The sequence below is a fragment of the Pelodiscus sinensis genome, chromosome 3, assembly GCF_049634645.1.
Source record: "Pelodiscus sinensis isolate JC-2024 chromosome 3, ASM4963464v1, whole genome shotgun sequence".
In the NCBI taxonomy this organism is placed as follows: Eukaryota; Metazoa; Chordata; order Testudines; family Trionychidae; genus Pelodiscus; species Pelodiscus sinensis.
The window spans coordinates 124,516,784-124,538,694 of record NC_134713.1 but is presented as its reverse complement, the minus strand read 5'-3'; positions in this window follow the sequence as shown (position 1 = coordinate 124,538,694).

Genomic DNA, 21,911 nt, shown 5'->3' with positions numbered 1-21,911 from the left:
ACCTCCCACTCCTTCACTGGTCATAATTTTCCTACATTTAACTGCTTGAACTCTCTATGAGGAACATTTGTGTTGGGCAAACTTAGCTCTTTTTTTTTTTAAGTTTGTGAACTGTCTGCAAAGAGTTCTCAAGGTCCTTCACAGCCCTCCTTTTCTATGATTCTAATCATTATGCAAAATTGTTTAACAAGTACTCTGATGAATAACTGATTCAAGCTGTGACTGGTGTGGGAACCAACAGGCTAGTTTATCTTTAATTAATTAGATCCAGCACCTTCCCTTTGGGTAGCTGGGTCTCAAATAGCGCCTTTTCTTCATTACCTCAAACAAGTATGTCCAGGATAGTGAATTCCTCTCCATCTTCTGCAGGAAAAGGTTAAGTACTAAAGGGGCTTAATATAGGCGTAGTTGAAGCCTGTTTTGTTTGTGTGTGGTGAGCTGCTTGCAAATGAGTTTTTATGCTCTTACACTTCAAAACAATGACAAGCAGCCTTCAGGGATGTGACTGCTCAGAAATTTCTCCAGAAACATCTCTGCTAACTGTGGTCTTTCTAAGGTCTGACTGTGGAAGTAAAGATACAAATAATTGCAAAGCAGGCAAGTTTCAAAGTGCCTAATTCTGATCTCACTTCCTGTGTTATTGGTATTACACAAGTATGACTCAATTTATTTCATTGACTGTAGTCCTGATTTACACACATGAAATCAGACTCATACTATGCTAGCTTCATCAGGAACAGGAATAGTGACATTTGCTGTTAGTAACCTAGTGCTCAGTTCTGCAGTTCTCCCTCATGCTGAACAGCATTTATTAATTCAAATGCTTCATTTGAAGCCAGTTGAAGTATTGTGCAACTGCTGTGCAACATGAGTAAGGATTTCAGAACTGGGCCTACAATCATTTGAGTGCCACATGATTCCTAAATACTTTTAGCAATAAAATTATATGATTACATCTGCGTGTCAAATAACTATTTGGAGCAGGAATGGGCAACACAAAGCTATCGGACTATAGCTATACAGGGCCGAATTATGACTTTCGTGGGTCCTAGGCACTTTTGCCTTCATGGGCCTCTTTCTCCATAAAAAAATAATATTAAAAATTATTTTTGATATAACTTTAAATACTTCAACATTTTATTTTTTTCCCTGTTTTAGGCAAAATTTAATAGATTTCCGTGGGCCCTAAAAGTTTCATTTTTTTCTGATGTGAGAAAAAAATTAAAACATTTTCTTCAACCCTAAAAGTTAATTTTTTGTCTTCTGATTTTAAAAGTAATTAAAACATTTTCGTGGGCCCCTAAAAGTATCGTGTGCCTAATGGATAAGTCGGCCCTGTAGCTATATGAAATTTAGCTAAAGGTTCTTTGTTTTGACTGCTATGCTCCAAAAACATTAGTTCATCTCTGAGAAGAAGCTTAATACCGAAGAGGGCAGCCAAAAGTCTTTCAAAAGAGTTCAAATGAAACAGGAAACAGTTTTGATTATTTTTGTAGTAAAACAATCTTTAAAAACTGTCTTGGGAATAGGTGACCCTCAGTCACACCTTGTCCCTAAGTTTAAACTAGGAAAAGAGAACATACATTCGACATCCCAAAAGTCAGAGGCCAGAAAGTCATTAGACATTCCACCCATATCTTTCCTTTCTTCATCTTTTGTCCTTTGCATTTATGTGTGGAGATTGTTGATTCCAGAAATGACAACGGCAAGATAAGTCAAAGTTCTTTTTTTTTTCTGCAGATAGGAAGCAAGCCTCATTTTAAAGCGAATGTCCCTGTTTTGTTGTCTTTTTATCCTGCTGTCTGTTGAGTCAAAAAGTTAGCTGAGGGTTGCATTTACACTAATGACTGTTTTTTTCCCTGCAGCTTACAAAGCCTTTTCTTTCAGCGTGACCAACAAAGCACGAATAAAAATAAACCCGAGATTTTTTTCCTTTCATTTTTATTTCACTACTTTTAAAATTTATGAAAAAATAGTGTCATTCCATTCCAGAAGAGCTTTTATACTGAGCTGACACTGTACATTTAAATATGTATTGCTTCCTCTATCATTTGCATTTTAATGTTCCAAACCAATAATCATGAAGCCTTGTGTGAAAATGTAAAATAATAAGGATGGGAAGAAATTTGGATCTGATTCTAAACCTCACTGAATTGTACTTAAGAGTGGGTGGTAGCTCGGCGAACAGACCCTTTAGGAAATTATTTAAATGAATTTAGTGCTTGTGCGGGATGCTGGGTTGAATGGTGCTGCAGAATGAAGTACTCCCTTTACCACAAAATCAATGGACATTTTCCTACACTGTTGGTACCCTGCCAATGTGTCTCAACTCTGCTTTGAAAGATCCACATTTAGGAGTGTGAAGATAGTTCAACTCCTTATTGATTCTGTACTTGGCCTATCTGCTGCCCAGAAGGACTCTTAGTGTTGTTGGAATATTCATGTGGATAACCATCCGCTGGTCACTAGGCTGAGACAAACTCAATTCATTCCAGAACAGCAAATTGTCATCAAATGTTTAGCAACAGAGCTAGTCACACACACTTTCATCAAAATATAATGTTTAGTCATAAAAAAAAACCACTATAAAAAGGACAAAATTCTCTTCTCAGTTTCATATGAGAAACCTTCATTCTGATAATCTGCTATCCCTCTACAAAATGTCCTTTAAAAGGCCAGGGGCAGGGTAGTAGATAGATGGCCATAAATGCATTATCAGGCCCATCGATGGGGTGGGAGACAAAGGAAGCAATTGTCCCAGAGTCTGGTGATTTAAAGGGTCCCCGAGTTCATGGCCACGGCTAATGCAGCAGCAGTGGCAGCTGGAGCTCCGGTCCCCTTCAAATAGCTGCTGTAGTGCCATATTAGGCACTCTGTGAGCCTCTGAGGGCTGTGGAGGAGGTGTGCTGCAATCTGTGGGTGTGTCTACACAGAGTTATTTTGGAATAATGGTCGTCTATGGGAGCGTCTACACAGGAATTCCGGTATTTCTAAATAACGGATGGCTTATTCTGACTTCTGTAAACCTCATTCTACGAAGAATAATGCCTATTCCAAAATAGCTAGTTCGAAATAAGGAGTGTGTAGACGCTCCACTTCTGCTATTTCTCACCAGGGCCATTCTAAGTTATTCCTCCTGGGGCTCTAAATTGAGATAGCACGTCTACATTAGGGAAGCCTGCCTCAGACTAATTCTGAGGCTACCCTGCAGTGTAGACGTGCTATTTTGAAATAAGCTATTTCAGAATCTCTGTTCTGAAATAGCTTATTCTGAAATAACTGTGCAGTGTAGACGTAGCCCGAAGGTGCTCAGAGTTGACTGATCTCGGCCCTGCCTCTTCCTCCTGAGGCCCTTGCCCCTTCTGCGGATGCTTAGCCACGCCCCGCCCCCCCAACCACACACACACCTTGCTCCGGAGCCTGTGGTAGCTGTCAGCCCCACTGTACAGTAATTCCTCATTTAACACTATAGATGTGTTTCTGAAAATGTTCGTGCTAAGTGAAAACGTGCTATGAGGGGTCAATTTTCCCATTAAAAATAATGGAAAAAGGGGAAATTGCATTTCATGTGGTGGTGGCAAAGTTAATTTTTTGTTGGTGCTGGGTCGTCAACGTCAACATTAGATATCTAACAACACAAGTCGCCGCAGTTTGTTAAAACAAAGATAAACGCATGAGTGAGCGGAGGAGCACTGTGACCATGTGTATTTATCCGCTCATGCGTATTACCACTGTTTTCACCAACTTCTCCCGCCACACGAAGTAGTCTACCACTTGATTATTTTTGTGTTATTTAGGGGACGGTCATGTTATTCAAAAAACATTCCCTAAAAAAAATCGAGCTATTGCGAAAACGTGTTAAGCGGGCACATGTTAAATGAGTAATTACTGTACATGATGTAGCAATTTATGGTATTAGATAACTTTCAAAAAGGTCTACTTCCTCCTGCATTCCTCTTGAATATGCTGTGTCATTTTTAAAGGGATTTTGTTTGGAAGAAATATCTTCTGGCAGTATGTTTCTGTGCATTATTGTTCTACTTTCCTTTATTTAAAAAAATCCTGCTTTAAAAACTAAAAATCCTTTCTATAACTGCTGTCTCAGGCCAAAATTTCTTCTATGACCCTTAGTGTGGCTCTGTTTATACACAATAGAGGGAAATATTGGCACACAGATTTATGGTGTAAATCTGAAAGGAGAATTTTGCCCATTTGTCTTATGATGGAACCAAAAAAGGGACTTGAGGGTGCACTATTGCAGATAAAATGAGGATCACTTTGAAGAACCATCATATGAAGATAACCAATCTGAAGCTCATAGTCAGAACCACGCTTAAAAACATTTTGGGTGTTGGAAAAGCGTGTGTGTGCATTCACCAAGATCCTAGCAAGCACCCTTTCTTGACTCTCATTGACCATTGCTGTGAGGGGAATCCTAGCATCTGTGCTCTGTACGTTTTGAGGTACATCCATTGATAGTGTACCTCTGTTTGACTGTTGTCATCACTTCCATCTCTGCGTTCATTGTTTTTCTTTCGCTTTACGTTGCTCCACAAACTGTGTGGCCCTGGTTCCATCTCACACCTAAACTCCAAATCCTAACCTAACCCTAACCTAGATTTGAACACAGCCTGCTTGACTCTGCTGACTGTGATTATGAATGATCTGTGTACAAATATTTCTAAAGCTAAATACATTTACTGAGATGTAACAGATTGTTCAAACCCTTAGAATTCTGTTATGGCATGAAGTGCTCCCATAAATCAGACAAGCTCAGGTTTAACTGATAGCCACCGCTGTATGAAGTAATATGTTTAGTCATTGATAGATGACACAAAATTCTCAACATTGTTAAGTCCAAAGCAGACTGTGAAGAGTTACAAAGGGATCTCACAAAACTGGATGAATGAGCAACAAAATGGCAGATGAAATTCAATGCTGATAAAAGCAAAGTAATGCTCACTGGAAAATATAATCCCAACTATACATACAAAATGATGGAGTCTAAAATTACTGTTCTCTCTCAAATAAGTGATTTTGGAGTCATTGTGGATAGTTCTCTGAAAACATCAGTGTATAGCAGCAGTTAAAAAGGCTATCTGAATGTTAGGAACCATTAGGAAAAGCATAAATAATAAGACAGGAAATATAATGTCTTTATATTTCCATGATATACCCATACTTTGAATAATGCATGCAGTTCTGGTCGTACCACCTCAAATGGAAAAGGTACGGACAAGAGCAACAACAATGATTAGGGGTATGGAGGAGAGATAAAAAGACTGGGGCTTTTTATGACTGAGGCGGATTATAATAGAGGTCAATAAAAATCTTGACTGGTGTAGTGAAAGTGAATAAATAAATATGATTTATTCTTTCATATAACACAACAACTAGGGGTTACACCAAATAAAAGTAATAACCAGCAGGTTTAAAACAAACAAACAAACAAACAAACAAAAGGAAGTACTTCTTCAAACAACACTTGGTCAATCTGTGGAACTCATTGCCAGGAGGTGTTGTGAAACTTCAGACTACAAAAGGGTAAAAAAAAGAGCTAGATAAGTTTGTGGAGGATAAATCCATAAATGGCTACTAGCCAGGATGTAACACTATGCTCTGAATGTTGCTAGCCTCTATTTGACAGAAGCTGGGAGTAGACAACAGAGAATGAATCACTCGAAGATTGTTCTATTCATTCCCTCTATGGCAGCTTGCAGCGGCCACTGTCAGAAAATAGGATACTGACCTAAGTGGACTTTTGGTCTGATCCAGTATGTCTGGTCTTAGGTACCAGAATATTACAATGCATTTAAATCATGTTTTATTTGTGAAAGAGAAATCTGGTCTTCCAAAATTTCTTTACACCTGTGAGGGGGTGTATCAACCCTGCACTAGGGCCGAAGGGGTTAACCTGGTCCAGCTGGCTCAGAAGGCCCCACCCCCACAGCTCTTCTGGGCATGCTCCAACGGGAGGCTGGCAATAAAGGCCTCTGGAGCTGCTCAGTCAGGACTGACTACTGCAGAGGAAGGAGATGCTGCAGGAGCTCCTGGGAAGGAAGCACAGGCGGACTAAACAATGGCAGCCAGGCCAATAGAAGCCTCTGGACCAGAGCGTGAAGATGGAGAGGATTGCTTAAAGAACTGGGTAGGAAGTAGCCCAGGGTGGGGAATTGGTCCCCAAGAACTCAGCATATTGCCATAGGATTCCCTTCTGAGCTAGCAGTGAACCATGCTGCTGCTAACAGGGCCCTGCCCTCAGACCAAGTGAAGAGGGAGGACACGGGTCCCCTTACCACCTCCTCAGATAACCTCATGCGGGGGAGCTTTGCCTATGATATATGGACTCGGTGACTGCTGAGCCATGTTACCCTGATCCCAGAGGGACTATATACTGACGGAGGCCTCTGGGCTGTACTGTGTATAGGCTCTGTGGCTGCTGGGCCGTACAACCATGAATACAGGGGAATTGCATACTGACTGAGGCCGCTGGGCCATACTGTGTATAAACTCTGAGGCCGCTGGGCCGTACTGTGAATAGACTCTGTGGCTCCGGTGCCACACTATCCTGAATATTGGGGGATTGCATATTAATTCTGTGGCCACTAGGTCGCACTGCCCTGAATGCAGGTTGTACTGCATAGACTCTGTGGCTGTTAGGCCACTCTATCCTGAGAATGAGTTTGAGGGGCTTCCGAGGGCCTGTCGCTGCCCTCACCAGGAGACAGGCAAGGTGCCCCTCGACAATACCCTATGCTCATATGTCAGCTGTGAACAGGGATAAAGGATGCTTTTGTGTTTGTACAACTCAGACCTGGTTTCTTCTCCTAAAGCGAAATCATTTGACCTTTCCACATCATTGTTTCTTGTAGTTCAAAATGGGTATGATAATACTTTCCAGTTTCACAGGATAATACCTAACTGCTTTACATACTTACCAGTTTACCTGTGAAACTATATTAATTGATGCTTGTTAAAGCACTTTGAGACCTTCTCATGGGACATGCTGTGCAAGTGTGAAGTACGGCCATAGGCTGGAATATAACATTTTTTCTACAGAAAATTAAAGCTCTTTCATATTTCTAAAATGAAAGATAGGATGCTTCATAAAAGGCTCAAAAACTACACTTACAGGTTTTTAGGTTTGATTCAATGGAAAACCTCCTGCGGTCTTCAGTGGGCTTTGGATCAGGCCTTATGAGTGCATGTAGGGAATCATACCTTTAAGAGCTAAACAGGCAATTTAGACACACAAGTAACCATTTTGGATGTGCAGTCACCTATTTTGTACAGCCAGGTGTGTGCACACGCATCTGCCTGCTTGCATTCATATTTTGCAAGCATCTCTCTTTAAAATATTGCTTCCAAGCATGTGAGTCTGTGTGGAACAGACGTCTGTTTAAGTCTGAGGTTTTCTGATGTGTTTTTTAGAGGGTAAAAGCATCCACTTAGAAGAAAGGACCTATGCGAACAAAGCTGTAGGGCCTCAGCTGTGCACCATGAACTTCATAGCTCTGTGAGATCTAATAGAGAAATGGGAAGGATGGGCTTATTTGCAGCACAAGGAAAGGAGGGAGGGTCATGACCTCCTCTGCAGGAAAAGAGAAGAGGAAAAAGTCAATTGAGAGAAATATTTTTAGGCTTTCAGTGCTCATTCTACTGCAGACAGTGCAAACGGTATGCATGGGCTGGAAATATTCTCTGCATTTAGCTGACTATGCTGATATTAAAAGAAAAATGAGCCTTGCTAACAATATGATCACACATTGTCCTAATAATTGTGGGTTTGCAAGTGTAGCATGTGCATGCTGCTAGCTTTCTTTTGTGGACAAAGAACAAGGAGCTAATAAAAGAGGATTTGGGGAGGAGGGAGCCTCATTGCTCTTTATAGGCTCCTTAGCCTCTTTATTTCAAAGGCCAGTGTCAATATCCATGTGTGTGAATTTTTTTTTTATGTAAAAGTCTGGTTGAAAATTATGAACTGGAATGTTTGTTTCTTGCTTAGTGGTATATAATCTGCCCGATGAAGCATTTGAGCCAACATGTAAAGGGACTGCTAATTTTGCAATTGCAGGTGTGAATTATGGGCCTGATTCTGGCTTTCTTACTGATATTGAGAAGTTCTCCAATCTACATGGAATCTTGGGAGGCAAGACTTGGGAGCCTGTGGTGAAAAGTGCTAGTCATCATGAATAAGACTAGCAGCGTCTTTCTGATATAATTTATATCTAACTACCTGAACTGCCGGTACAAATTTAAAAGCAACGTACAAATCTGGCCTTCCAAATTAACAGCAAGTCATACAGTAACTGCCTGTACAAATTTAAAATACATCTAAAGTATTCTATAGCTATCACCCCAAGCAATGCACATTCTTATTAGAAGAGGTAGGATTTTGTACCATCAGAGCATATATAAGGAAGAGCCAGATATTTAAAGGCAAGCAACTAAGTGTGAAATTCAAATCAATATTTATCCTATGTGTATAAATTACCACTTTATGTGCCTGAATATTTACATATATGCAACATTTGGATATTTTATTTATATGGCGAGTGCAAAATTCTAGTTGTAATAATAATTTAATTCACATACCTTAATGCACATTGCCAACTTTAATAAATTAAGGCTAACAAAATCCTAAGTGAAAATCATTATACTTGCTTTCGGGAGACTATTTTAGTGGATTTAGGAGTCTCGGGAGATTTAAAGTTCATTTTCAGGTGTTGATCTGTGGCTGCAATGGACATGTCATTACAAATGTCTGTGCCTCATTTTCCCCATCCATAAAATGAGGATTATGATTTTAATCTTCCTTTGTAAAGCACAGTAAGATGTATGGATAAAAAGTATGATTATACTATACAAGATCTAAGTATGATTATTATTGTTTTACCAGATGAGTAAACAGAGGCCTGGTTCAGTACCGTGATTTGCCACAAATCATGCAGTTAAACACTACCTAATGTAGACTTCCAGTACCCTGGTCTAGCTAGCAGACTATGTTAACTTTGGTTTCAAATAGTATTTGTTTTGTTTCTCTTTCTTATTTCATTTTGTTGATCAAAACCTAGCTACTTGTAGACTCTAAATATACAGAAAACAGAGTACTTGCGTGCCAATCCCTGGATCTACCCTTGTCTTCTAATAACTGTCCAAGAAGAACAAGAAATCCTGTTGCACCTTATAGACTAACAGATTTATTGGAGATTTATTTATTGATAAAGTGGGTCTTTGCCCGTGAAAGCTTATGCTCCAATAAATCTGTTAGTCTATAAGGTGCCACAGGACTTCTCATTGTTTATGTAGATCCAGACTAACACGGCTATCTCTCTAATACTTGAGTCCACGAAGAGGCACCTTTCCCAAGGGAGATCTTTTTCCAACTCCTTCCATTCATGTTTATAAGATGGTATAGCTGTAAATATACTGGGTTAAATTCTGTCCTAAGTCTCAACAGAGGTAACTTCAAAGGAGTTCCGCAGAGGAGTTAGAAAGAGAAGAATTTGGTTTGCTAGATTCATGGCACATCAACTGTTGAGCAAGACAATCTCGTGAATATGAGTGAAGAGGGGAAATGTTGTTTGGCTTTTCATACCTGCAATTGGGACTGGTTCCCTGTGGGAAACAGCTTTAAAGTGGTTGCCTGCCCCTGTGAAAAGGGTATATTTTAAAAGTAAAGCCAAATCGGGTTGGCGGAGGGTATGGGGTAACATCAGGCAGTCAGCAGGTGGCTAAAACAGCAGAAAGACAGCATCAGGCAGGCAGCAAGTGAAAAGGAGAGGAGGGCAACAGCAGGTAGACAGACCAGCAGGAGTTTATAATGCTTGAGTTACTTGGACGGACTTTTCCTTCAAATGTCACATATTTTGCATTGTTACCAGCAGCAGGGTGCCTGTTTCAACAGAACTGATTTTTCTAGTTGCCTCTTTATTTTTCTTCCTCCCTACAGACTGCAAAGGTCACAGCTGAAGAGTTCTAGTTTCGCTAATACATTTCTGAGATGGAGGATCCCTCTAATCTGCTTTCCCTGTGTGGGCTTCTGCAAGGGACAGAACATTTAGCTTCTCTGTGCATGGGGACTAGAGACAGGCGGTGGTGTCAAAGGGCAACATTTCTGAAGTTCAGCAGATTGATCAAGGTACAGTATGCTCAAGGTCACATTGAAGCCTCCTCCCATCCCTGATAGCCTTTAAATGGGAAGAAAAGCCAGCTGAGGTAAAATGAAGCTCAGATACTTCCTTAGCCCACATGGGACTGGGACTGTTAAAGCAGAAGGGCTTTCATTACTAGTTACTGGCTGTAACACCAGGCGGTCAGCACTGAAAATATGGATTTATTAGAAATGCATGGCCATCCGCTAACTACAGGTTATGAAAAAATGCCTGTCATTTGTGAAATGTTCCATGGAGAAATTAGCATAATACGCTGGTAGATTAGTGTGTCTGAGATAATGTGGGTCTGATTCTTCTTTCACTTGTGTTAGTGTAAATCCAGACCCACTGCAGGGTAGTAATGTGATGCTATCAGTGAGAAATCGATGTGTGAGAGAGGAGAGTTGGACCTTAGGGTCTGAGGGGATTTCTGCAATGGAAATTTGCAGACTATTGCAAGTTGCAACATGAGCTTTCCATGCTCATCTTCCAGTGATTCAAAGTGATTTGTTCTTCACATTGGCACGGCCCCTTGATCAAATGTGAAGAAAGAGTGTGCCAAGTCATAGTGTCATGTGAACATCTGTTTGTTTCCTCACAAGTAATAAACACCTCAGGTGCAAAAAGCTGGGAATCCAGAAAAATTCTAGCTATTTCTAATTTTCACAAGTTGATTATTCAGAGGTACTTCCAACTGCCCGCACAAAATACACTTCACACTATCATTGTTAGGAGTGTTTATTACAGTAAAACCTGTGTTATCCAGCACGCCCGGGGATTAGGATGTGCCAGTAACCTAACAATTCTGTTTATCGGGGGGGCGGGCGGCAGCCATGTGGGGCCTAGGGGGGAGGGGGCACGGGAGCCATGCAGGGGCTAGGATGTGGCCTGCTGGGGGAGGGGTCATGAGCCATGCGGGGGAGGGGTGGGATGCAGCCTGGTGAGGGGGGTGGAAGCCGGGGGGGGGCTGCCAGGGGGAGCTGACCTGCTTGCTACCAGCTGCTGTTTGCCCCCCCCTTCTCCCCAGGTACATGCTGCATATTCATCTGAGGAGCACTTAAAGGGCCAGTTTCCTTTTGTTTTTGTTTTGCTTTTCCCGGGGTCAGAAATTTGCCGATTTCTACAGTTTTCCAGATGCTTAAGTTCCGGATAGCGCAGGTTTTACTGTATTTCAATTTTGTTTAAAATCCTGTGTTAGGACAGAGCTTGTGAGGGGTGCTGGGCTGACAGTGCTAGAAATGAAACCTCTAGCCACAGAACTCTAGGACCTGAGTCTGCAACCGTTGCTCATGCTAGGTCTTGGGTAAAGGCCTCTCAGCTTGAGTGAAAGTGGCACAGTTAAACCGCTGCGTCTACACTGGCATGATTTTGTGCAAATACTTTTAACGGAAGAATTTGTCCATTAAAAGTATTTGCACAAGAGAGCATCTATACCGCCATGTGTCTTTGCGTAAAAGATTTGCCTTTGCGCAAAAGCATCCGTGCCAGTGTAGACGCTCTCTTGCGCAAAAAAGCCCGATGGCTAAAATGGCCATTCTTGCACAAGAAATTGATGTTACCTGTCTACACTGGCCTCTTGCGCAAGAACGCTGGCTCAAGAGAACTTATCCCTGAGCGGGAGCATCAGAGTATTTGCGCAAGAAGCACTGATTTTGTACATTACAAAGTCAGTGTTCTTGCGGCCGCTTTTGCGCAAATCTTGCCAATGTAGACACAGCCATAGTGAAGGAAAAGCACTATAAGCATCCAACACAGCTCTACCAATGTGCTTCAGGCTTGACTTGGTGGCACTAATTCTGTAGCTAAGAATGAAGGTCAGCCTCCATGTCCATTTCAGTCTTTGTCATCTCCTGGTATTGTGGGTATGAACTGGCACCAGTTGCGATGTCGTTTTTGTGACATGGACACTTGCCCACCAGGACCTGGAATGAGTCTACAAACTGATTTCATATGAACCAATTAAAACTTTGATTTTATTCTTTGCATACACAGAGCACAATTTTTAAGCATCTACAAACAGAACTGATGGTCACTGACAACTGAACTGACATCTCTGGGTGCTGTTTCCTGTATCTGTGACTCCCATCAGTATACAGCTACAGGAACAAGCTAATAGCACATACGTTCTAGGGAGCTAGTACAGAAACAAATCACCAGCATTTACAGAATGTTTTGTAGGTTGCTATTTATGTACAGCTGCACTGGATCTATGGCAATACATTACCATCTGAATTTACCCCAGAGTAGTGAGGCAGCTTGGCCTCCTTCAGACCTGGAAGGGGAAAATCTCCCTAAAACCCCCTGGTGGGCGGTTCCAAAGCAACCCAGCCCCGCCCACAGAAAGCAGAAAAGCAAGGCTGGAAGTATAAAAGGAGGGGCTCAGAGCTCAGTTGGAGCCCAGCAGCAGAGCCAGCCAGACACTTTGCCCGAACTCTCCAGGAGGAAGGCCTGGGTGCCCCAGCCGAGAAGGGGAGAACTGGCTTGGGCCGCCAAGGCCCCTGCCGGACCCAGAACACTGGCTTGGGCCGCTGGCAAGGGCTGCTCCAGTCGCTGATATGCCCTGAAGACTGGTCTAGAATGCCAGGGCTGCTGCTGAACCCAGGAGTTTGGCCTGCACCGCCAGGACCACTGGCTGATCCGGATCCAGAGCCCATGGATATGCTGCCAGCACTATCATCCCTGAGGAACAAGGCTGAGGCAGGTAGGCCCCCAGGGGGATGGGGAAGCGGCCCAGGGATAGACGACATTGGGTTGGCTGAGGACATGGAGTTCAACTAGGCAGTGTGTCGCGGTCAGGATCCCCACTGACCCAGTGGCATCCCACACTGCCACTGTTAGGGCCCTGGGCTGGGACGCAGTAGAGTGGGTGGGCTTGCGTCTCCCTTGCCACCCCTCACCTTGGGTAGCAGGTTTCTCCCTATGGGATAAACTCCCTGCGCTTGTCTGCTCTCTGCCAGAGAAAGGAGAACCGATCTCTGTTCATCCTGCAGCCAGGCCTGAGCCCTTACACTGCTCTACTGTCCCCGTCCTGACCGAGGCTGTGTCTACACTGGCATGAATTTCCGGAAATGCTTAAAACAGAATAGTTTTCGTTATAAGTATTTCCGGAAAAAGAGCGTCTACATTGGCAGGCTGCTTTTCCGGAAAAGCCCTTTTTCTGGAAAAGCATCTGTGGCCAATGTAGACGCGCTTTTCCGGAAAAGAGCCCCGATCGTCATTTTCGCGATCGGGGCTTTTTTCCGGAAAAGACTACTGGGCTGTCTACAATGGCCCTTTTCCGGAACAGTGTTCCGGAATAAGGACTTATGCCCGAGCGGGAGCAGCGTAGCTTTTCCGGAATAGCGGCTGATTTTGTACAGTAGAGCGTCGTTGCTTTTCTGGAAATTCAAGGGCCAGTGTAGACAGCTCACAGCTTATTCCGGAAAAGAGGCTGATTTTCCAGAATAAGTGGCCCAGTGTAGACACAGCCCAAGGCTGTGGCTCTACACCGTTGCTCAGCCTCCAGCCAGGCCTGAGCCGGGGAACTGCTTAGACCAGAGGTGTCCAAACTTTTTTCAAAGAGGGCCAGATTTGATGAAGTGAACATGCGTGAGGGCCGACCATTTTGCCTGACATTCTTTGAACCATTAAAATTAAATGCAAATGAACTATTTTATGCAAAGTTTATTGCAAACGGCATACTTTTCATTTCGTCACATGGATGACAAATCTAAACAGGTGTTAAATCACTCTGCCTTTCATATCTGAAGGCCAGATGAAAAAAAAAATCCAGGAAGCTGAAATATATGTCAGGAACATTGTAAAGTACATTACATATTATTGGTAATAAAGGTTGTCTGTCAACTTTTAAGTTCAAAAAATATGAACAGGAACATAACACCAAGTATACATGTTGTGTCCAAATATATTTATAACTGATTTAGACCAACTGACATTAACTGAGATTTTACAATGTATTCATCTCAATACATATGGATTCGTTGGGGGCCATAAAAGATAGATATTGCCAAATTACCTGGGGGGCCGTATTAAACCAGAACACGGGCTGCAATTGGTCCGCGGGCCGGACTTTGGACATGCCTGGCTTATACTGTTGTTTGTAAACTGTTTGTTTGTTGCCCTGCCCTGACTCAGGGTGTGGCTTTATAAACTGCTTGAACTGCAGGTGATTGCCAACCAAGGGCATGGCCTCGATAAACTGCTGCTCAGCCTGCTGCCAGGTCTGAGCCTCCTGTACTGTTTACCTGGTTGTTGCCCTACCCTGTCTAAGTGCTGGGCCTCTATGAACTCCTGTTCAGCTTGTAGCGAGGCCTGAGCCTCTGCACTGCTTATAGATTTGCCCTGAGCTAGGGCCTGGATTTTAGAACTATTGTTCAGCTGGGCTATCAGTCAGCTGCCCCACCTCACCCACGGTGAGCCAGCCCTGGAGCCGAGCTTCCTGGGTGACTTCCCTCCAGCCAGCGACCAGTACACCCAGAAACAAGAAAATGGTAACAAACATTTAGCTGCTGGGCCGATTCAACATGGTTTTGTGCCAATTTCTTATCCTAGTACTGCTTCAGTCACTGCTGCTGGAATTCTGGTGTACCTGTAAATATTTGTGGAATTGCAGAAGTACATGTGACGGACCGCCCCCCCCCATCCTCCGCATGCTTTATGGACACAAATATACATAACTCAAAGATGCTTTGGACACATTGGTTTATGTAACCTATCAATCTTAATGTCTTAATCCACTCAATCTGTTTATTTTATTTTGGTGTATGTATCATTCTTGTGTGTAAAATTAGACACGTGGAGTATGGAATGGTTTATGGTTTAAATGTGTAAATGAAAGTCATCAAAAGTGATTCTACTGATGGGAGGCCTCAGTGTCTGGGCAATCATATGCAAATAGCCTTTTGTCCTTAAGCCTTAGCAGTGGTTGGTAGAGACAGGCCAGGAAACTCCCCATGCAATAAGGGAATTTTTAAAAACAGTAAGAAAGCAGGAGTTTTTGTCCTTGGCCAGCAAGTGCGGCACACCCAAGGGAGGGAATCAGAGACCTCAGGGAAAAGGAAGGCTTGGCTGGGAAAGAAACAGTTTTGGGGTGAGTTTGTAATAAGTTTTACTGAAGTCTTAGTGTAGAAAAAGCTAAGTGTTTTCTGTTGTTTTGAGTTTGTAATCTACTTTGCTCTGCCTGTTCTCACTTATTACCACTTAAATCCTACTGCTCGTACTCAGTAAAATCACTTTTTTTTTTTTAATAAAACCCAGTGTAAAAAAAATGTTACCTGGGAGGATGGGACAATCAGTGTGTACATTCCCCCTTTCTGTGCTAAAGGGGGTTTACCGAAATAATTCATTTGGGGTTCTGGTCCCATTTGGGGCATGGTATCCCAGGAAGCTGGGCCCTAGACTGCACTTTCTTTGGACCTGAAGAGATTCAGTGTCTACACTGCTTCTTGTGGGGGCACTGATCTCAGCTTGGTGCTTTGGCTAGGGGAGACCAGCAGAGCTGGTCCATCTGGATCAGGTAGTGAGAAGCCCCAGAGAGCAGGAAGGTGAGTGTCAGTGGCCTTGTCAGCACCCCACAAGGGGTCTTCTGTGCTCTCACCCCATCACAGTATAGTTTCTAAGCGTTTTGTCCATTTTATGGTTGTCACTATTATATCGCAAACTTCACTTCAAAATATTAGAACGAGTTGCCTGTGGAACAGTAGTTGCAGTATGGGTGTGCTGTATTTGTCTAGCGCAGTGGTCCCCAATGCGGTGCCTGCGGGTGTCATGATGCCCACCAGGGCACTTATGTGCGCCTGCCAAGTGATCAGGGCTGGCTCCGCCCCCCGGGTGCGTGGCGCATTGGCAGCTCTGCCCCCCGGGTGCGTGGCACATGGGCGGCCCCAAAAGGTTGGGGACCACTGGTCTAGTGGTTTCCGTATAGTATTGAAGTCCCAGTTAGCTTTTTCTGGTAATGCTTTTATAGCCAGCATTAAGCCTGCTGATGCTTTTACAGGTACAGCATGCCAGGTACATTATGTATAATTGAAGGTGTATTCAATTTTTATGAAACCAAAATGTAATGTGTCCCGGTTATTTTTTTAGAAAGGTTTCCAGATGCTCTGTATTTCAGTATGTTTCCCACTTTTGCAGGTTGTCCTGGGTGGCCAATGGTATGATCAGACCCTCAGAATACTCTATAACAGACACTTTGTCTCTAATTTATCCTCATAATATAACCCTTATTTCACAGACTTTTATAATCCTTATTTCAGTGTTTCCTTTTTACAGATGGGGAACTAATACTCCTCCACCCCACACCAGTGTTCTCTCTCAGCTGCAGGGCAGCACAGCTTCACAGGTGATTAATCAGCCCTGTCCAGTCAAAGGCTCAGGGCTGTCTGACTGGGCGGGGCTGATTAATCACCTGGGAAGCTGTGCTGCTGCACAGCTTCCAGGGAACACTACAGGCCACCTTCCTTTCCTCCCTGTGACTAGAGAAGGGTTAACAAACCACTTCACCTTGAGTGGTCCTTAAAATGTGTGTTAACTACTTATGCTAAACAATCTGCTCCACCCTGTATTTAGCTATGACTCTGCCTCTGTGTCTAGACTAGAGACCTAACAGCAGCACAGCTGTACCAATGCACCTGTGCCTCTGAAAGGCTATGTCTATATAGGACAGTTTTGGCAACAAAAGTACTGGTGACATACAAAAGCTGCCAAATCATGTTTACATTGCTACCCTCTGTTGACATATCATGGCCAGGCTGTTAGCTCTCCCGTCAACAGAAAGAGCAAAGGAATGTGGCACTGTGGGAACGCACAATGTAATACAAGGGATGTTTCAGGCTTCCACAGGGGCCAGTGTGATTGGTATGAGTTGTCATACAAAATAAACTCATGGAAACCTGTATCAATTTAGTCTTTATTGATCTTTCAATCACTGTCACACACAGGGTTAATGCTTGGTGGTAAGGGAATATTGGGAAACCTCACAGTTGTGTTAATGTCCAGCTATCAAATTCATAGCTGCTGTGACTGTGAGTAGAGTGTCCTGCTGAAAACCGTGTGTGTGTGTGTGTGTGTGTGTGTGTGTGTGTGTGTGTGTGTGTGTTAGACACTTCAGTATCTTGGTTTGGTCTTCCATGAGCTTTAGCACGTGCTTAGTGGTTTCTGTTCTAGCTTTCATCTCCCTGGCCTGTCTTTCCTTGATTTGGAGCAAAGAATATTGAAAAACATCCTTCACTAAGTCCTCTCTAACCCTCTGAGGTTTTTTTCTTAGTTGATGGAGCCTGTTTGTGGAGGAGCATATCTGACTTCTCAAGGTCTGGTCTGGAAAAGTAGCCATTAATAATAGAGTGGTTGTACCACTCCTGACAAAGACTAACATTTTAGTAACACACACATCTCTGAACAAAACAGGCCTCTTTTCTTGTTACCCTCTAGGCACAAACAGATCTCTCCAGACATTCTGATCATGGTGAGTTTTAAAGGTGAGAGGAATGGGGAAAGAAGGGTAGGACATGGGGCCTAAATTCCCTGGAAACTGTGCAGTAGGGTGGCCACACAGCTGCTTAATGAACTCCACCCAGAGGCTTAGGGCTGCCACACTGAGAGCTTCCTGGTGGGGGAGGGGCACTCCCTCAGTAGTGGAAACTCCCTGCTCCAGACAATGAGTGTGCTGGTAGGGAAGGGGACATAATGAGGAAGAAGGGAGAGAGTGAGTAAGTACATGGTTGGGATGGGAGGGAGCCAGAGGGGAAGGGAGTTTGGAGCTTCTGGGAGAAGAGAGGTTTGATTACAGATATCTGATTACAGCAGCTGGGTTTGCCTGCATCTTCCTGTGAGGAAACGCAGCACTCTCCTCTGGTTTCCTGGGCTAGATTCCTGCGGTGATTGTCCCGATTCTTCACCTCACACACTGGTAAGATCCAAAAAATCTGTGGTGTTCCAAGCAGGAGAGCGTCTTGAGCGATAGCCATCCGATTCCCTGAGAAGACACCATGAGGAGCACTCCACTCTGAGCCAGCCAGCAGGAAATGGATTTTAAAGTTCTCAGGGCTTGTAGGAGGGAGGGGCATATTTCTGTTTAGGTGGCTGCAGAGCGGCAGAGTTCAAAGCACTGGCCAGAGTGGCTAATTTGGCTGGAAACAGGCTGGAGTTCAATAAACTCAAAAAAGGCTACTATAGTACACACTGCATGATTGCATGAAGGGAGGAAGCCAAAAATCTTTCATGGAGGTAGAAGTCTTTTGTCACTGAAACTGGGCATTTGTTGTGACTTTTGTCATGTTGCAATGTGAAGGCTCTCTGGGTTTGTGGCCAAAAAGGGGTTTTTGGTGACAAAATATGCCAGTGTAGACAAGCCCTTAGATGTCCTGTGGATCAGATGGGAGAAAGCTCTCCTGTCAGCTTGATTACACCAGCCCCAAGAAGTGGTGTTAGCTATGTCATAGGGCTGTGCACACTACCAGTACCACATACGTGAGTGAAACTTACATCGCTCGGGTGAGTGGTGTTTAAAAAAAAAACCCACACTGGAGTGACATCAGTTTTGCTGACACAAGTCATAGTGTAGGCGTAGCTTCATGGTATATTTCCCAGATCTGAAGAAGAGCTCTTTGTAAGCTTGACTGCTTGTCTCTCTCCCTGACAGAAGGTGGTCCAATAAAAGATATTATCTCACCCTTCTTGTCTCTGTAAAACCCTGGGACAAACACAGCTACAACAACGCTGCAGACAACATCAGAATAGTCAGACGGATACATTGACAGAGTATACAATGTAAAGGATTTAGGCTTCGATTGCAGCATACGTTGACCAAGAAACGTTTAATGCAATGGGTCATTAAATTGACAAGTTCCTGCTGTACAAATCCCACAACAGGACACAAGCAGAAACAGATGATTTCTGTCAGTTCCTTCCAATTCTAAATGAAAGACCATGAGAAGCATCAGGGAGCCATATTTCACAAGAGCCTGAAGACAACAGGGGGCATAATTAACATTGGAATCACATCTGCGTCAAATTGAAAATTAGTAAAAATAAAGAAAACTCTTAGCTTTGCCACTTCTTAGATGAAAGGCAGCAAGTCTACTGTGCATATTTTTGTATTAAAATAGTTTTCTTACTACTTGTAAGATTTCAGTGAAGCATTCAGGAGACTAGACAATCCATGTATTCATCCATCTCAGGGAGTGTTCCTACCATATGGTGTTCGTGTTTGTAACGAATGCCCAGGCTGGAAGCCTGAGTTACGTTGAGTGATAATCTTTCAGCAGTAGCTAAAATGTCTTTTTTGCCTTTTGCCAGATTATGATCTTTTTTATGATTAGCTGATGAAGAAGCAAATCTCACTGCAAGGAAATGCATAGGGAATGTTGGGATCTGCACAGATCCATTGTTTTCAGATATTGGCCTCCCACCTCTGCAACGTCAGTTGGTTGAATGGCTATATGTAACTAGCTTCAGAGAGAAGCAGTAAGGCCTGGGGAACAGTACACTGGACTAGAAGTCAAACAATGTGGGGTCTGTTTCTGGGTCTGCCACTGGCCTATGGCCTATGAAAAATAATTTAATCTCTGTGCCTCAGTTTGCCCATCTGCAAAATGGGGCTGGTGATACCACCTCGGTAAAGTGCTTTGAGATTTATTGATGAAAAGTGCTATTGAAGTATTATTATTTATTGAGTTTGCATATATGTAAATGAGATGTTAATTAAGCCCCCGATAGCAGTTTAGTTATTAATTTTGTTGATTATGTCTAAGAGACTGGAATTAAAATCACTCATTCATAGCTGTGCTTGTTCTACAGAGCAAAAAGAAGTAAAAAGCTCTTTTAATTAATTTTTGACATTGAAATGAACAAATTGCAGTGTGGATACACAATAGATCATCTCTGTGTAAGATGATGCTATTTGTGTATATATACATACTTTTCCAATTAGAATCTCATTTTAATGAAATACTTACATTTCCTTGGGTGTCCTTTTTCTGAATTCTCTCTCTCATTTGAGAGAGTGTTATATTCCAATCGGAGTTCAAGTCAGGGCTATGGCAGAGTTGGCTCATATTGATTATATAGATGGGATTCTAGCCAGGCACTCCTCTTAATAGAGAGAAGTTAGCTCATATTTTGGGCATATTTTTAAAAGTGACCTCTACATTTGTGAATTCACATTTTTACACTTGTGGTACACATGATCAAAACCTGAGTGTGTACTCAACAATACCTTCGTAAAATAACTAAGAAGCAGCAGCAGCCTTGGTATATAACCTAACACTGTTTGCTAACATAAACCTGGCATGATGCTGGAAGACCAGGTGGCACCTCACGTCAAGGCCCCTATGTCCCAACTGAAAAACTGACACATACATACTGGCAGCCAATGTGAACCACTGTTCAAGTATATGGTAAGTGTATAAGAATGTGTTTTATATTTAGATTTTATGAAACACCTATAGGATGCTGCATGTATTAATCTCACTTATGACATCTATACCATATGTAATAAGGAGGAAGTAAGTATTTGCATTATCCACTATAATTGTTTATAGGGTAGCTGTGTTAGTCTGTAACTTAAATCTGATTCGTCAATTTTATGTGTTCACTTTTTTTGATTGTATCACTTTGGTACATATGGTCGTGCCAATTTTCTTCCACATATTGATCTGAGGAAGTGGGTCTGGCCCACGAAAGCTCATCACCTAATAAACCATCTTGTTAGTCTTTAAAGTGCTGCATAGTCCTGTCTTTTGTTTTAAAAAAACAAGTAGTCCTGTAGCACCTTAGAGACTATCAAAGGGTATGTCTACACTACCACCCTAGTTCGAACTAGGGTGGTAATGTAGGCAACTGGAGTTGCAAATGAAGCCCGGGATTTGAATTTCCCGGGCTTCATTTGCATCTTGCCGGGCGCCGCCATTTTTAAATGTCCGCTAGTGCGGACTCCGTGCCGCGCGGCTACACGCGGCACGGACTAGGTAGTTTGGACTAGGCTTCCTATTCCGAACTACCATTACTCCTCGTGTAGCCGCGTGGCACGGAGTCTGCACTAGCGGACATTTAAAAATGGCGGCGCCCGGCAAGATGCAAATGAAGCCCGGGAAATTCAAATCCCGGGCTTCATTTGCAACTCTGGTTGCCTATATTACCACCCTAGTTCGAACTAGGGTGGTAGTGTAGACATACCCTAAAGGATGAAAGGATAGATACATAGATAGTATCACGAGCTTTCATGGTCTCATGAATCTAACTATGAGTGCTACAGGACCACTTGTTGGGCGGGGGAGGGGGGGTTAAAGTTTTGGGTTTTTTTTTCCTTCACTGTAACTGTGAGCTATCAAACAGGAAAAGAGCATTTGTTAATGTTAAAATGCTAGCTTCCTACAGAAAGTGTTAGGTGCTACTCACCAAGGAGGCCCATTGGTTCCTTTGATTTCATTCTGAAACATCAAAGAACAAAGGCTTTTTTAAATTGAATTTTTCCCACACCCCTCCCTGAAGAGAAGCCTGGGTGAACTCATCCCATCAGCTTGAATTTTGGGAAAAGGGAATACAGGCAGTCCCCGGGTTACATGGATCCGACTTACATCGGATCCCTACTTACAAATGGGGTGAGGCAACCCCACCCTAGCTGCTTCCCCCCAGCAGACCAGGGAGATGCGAAGCTAGCGCCCCCCCCCCCCAGCAGACCAGGGAGACGCGGAGCGGCTTTTCTCAGCAGACACCTCAGCTTGAGAATAAAGGACTGAGGGAAGTGAGGTGTGGGAGAAT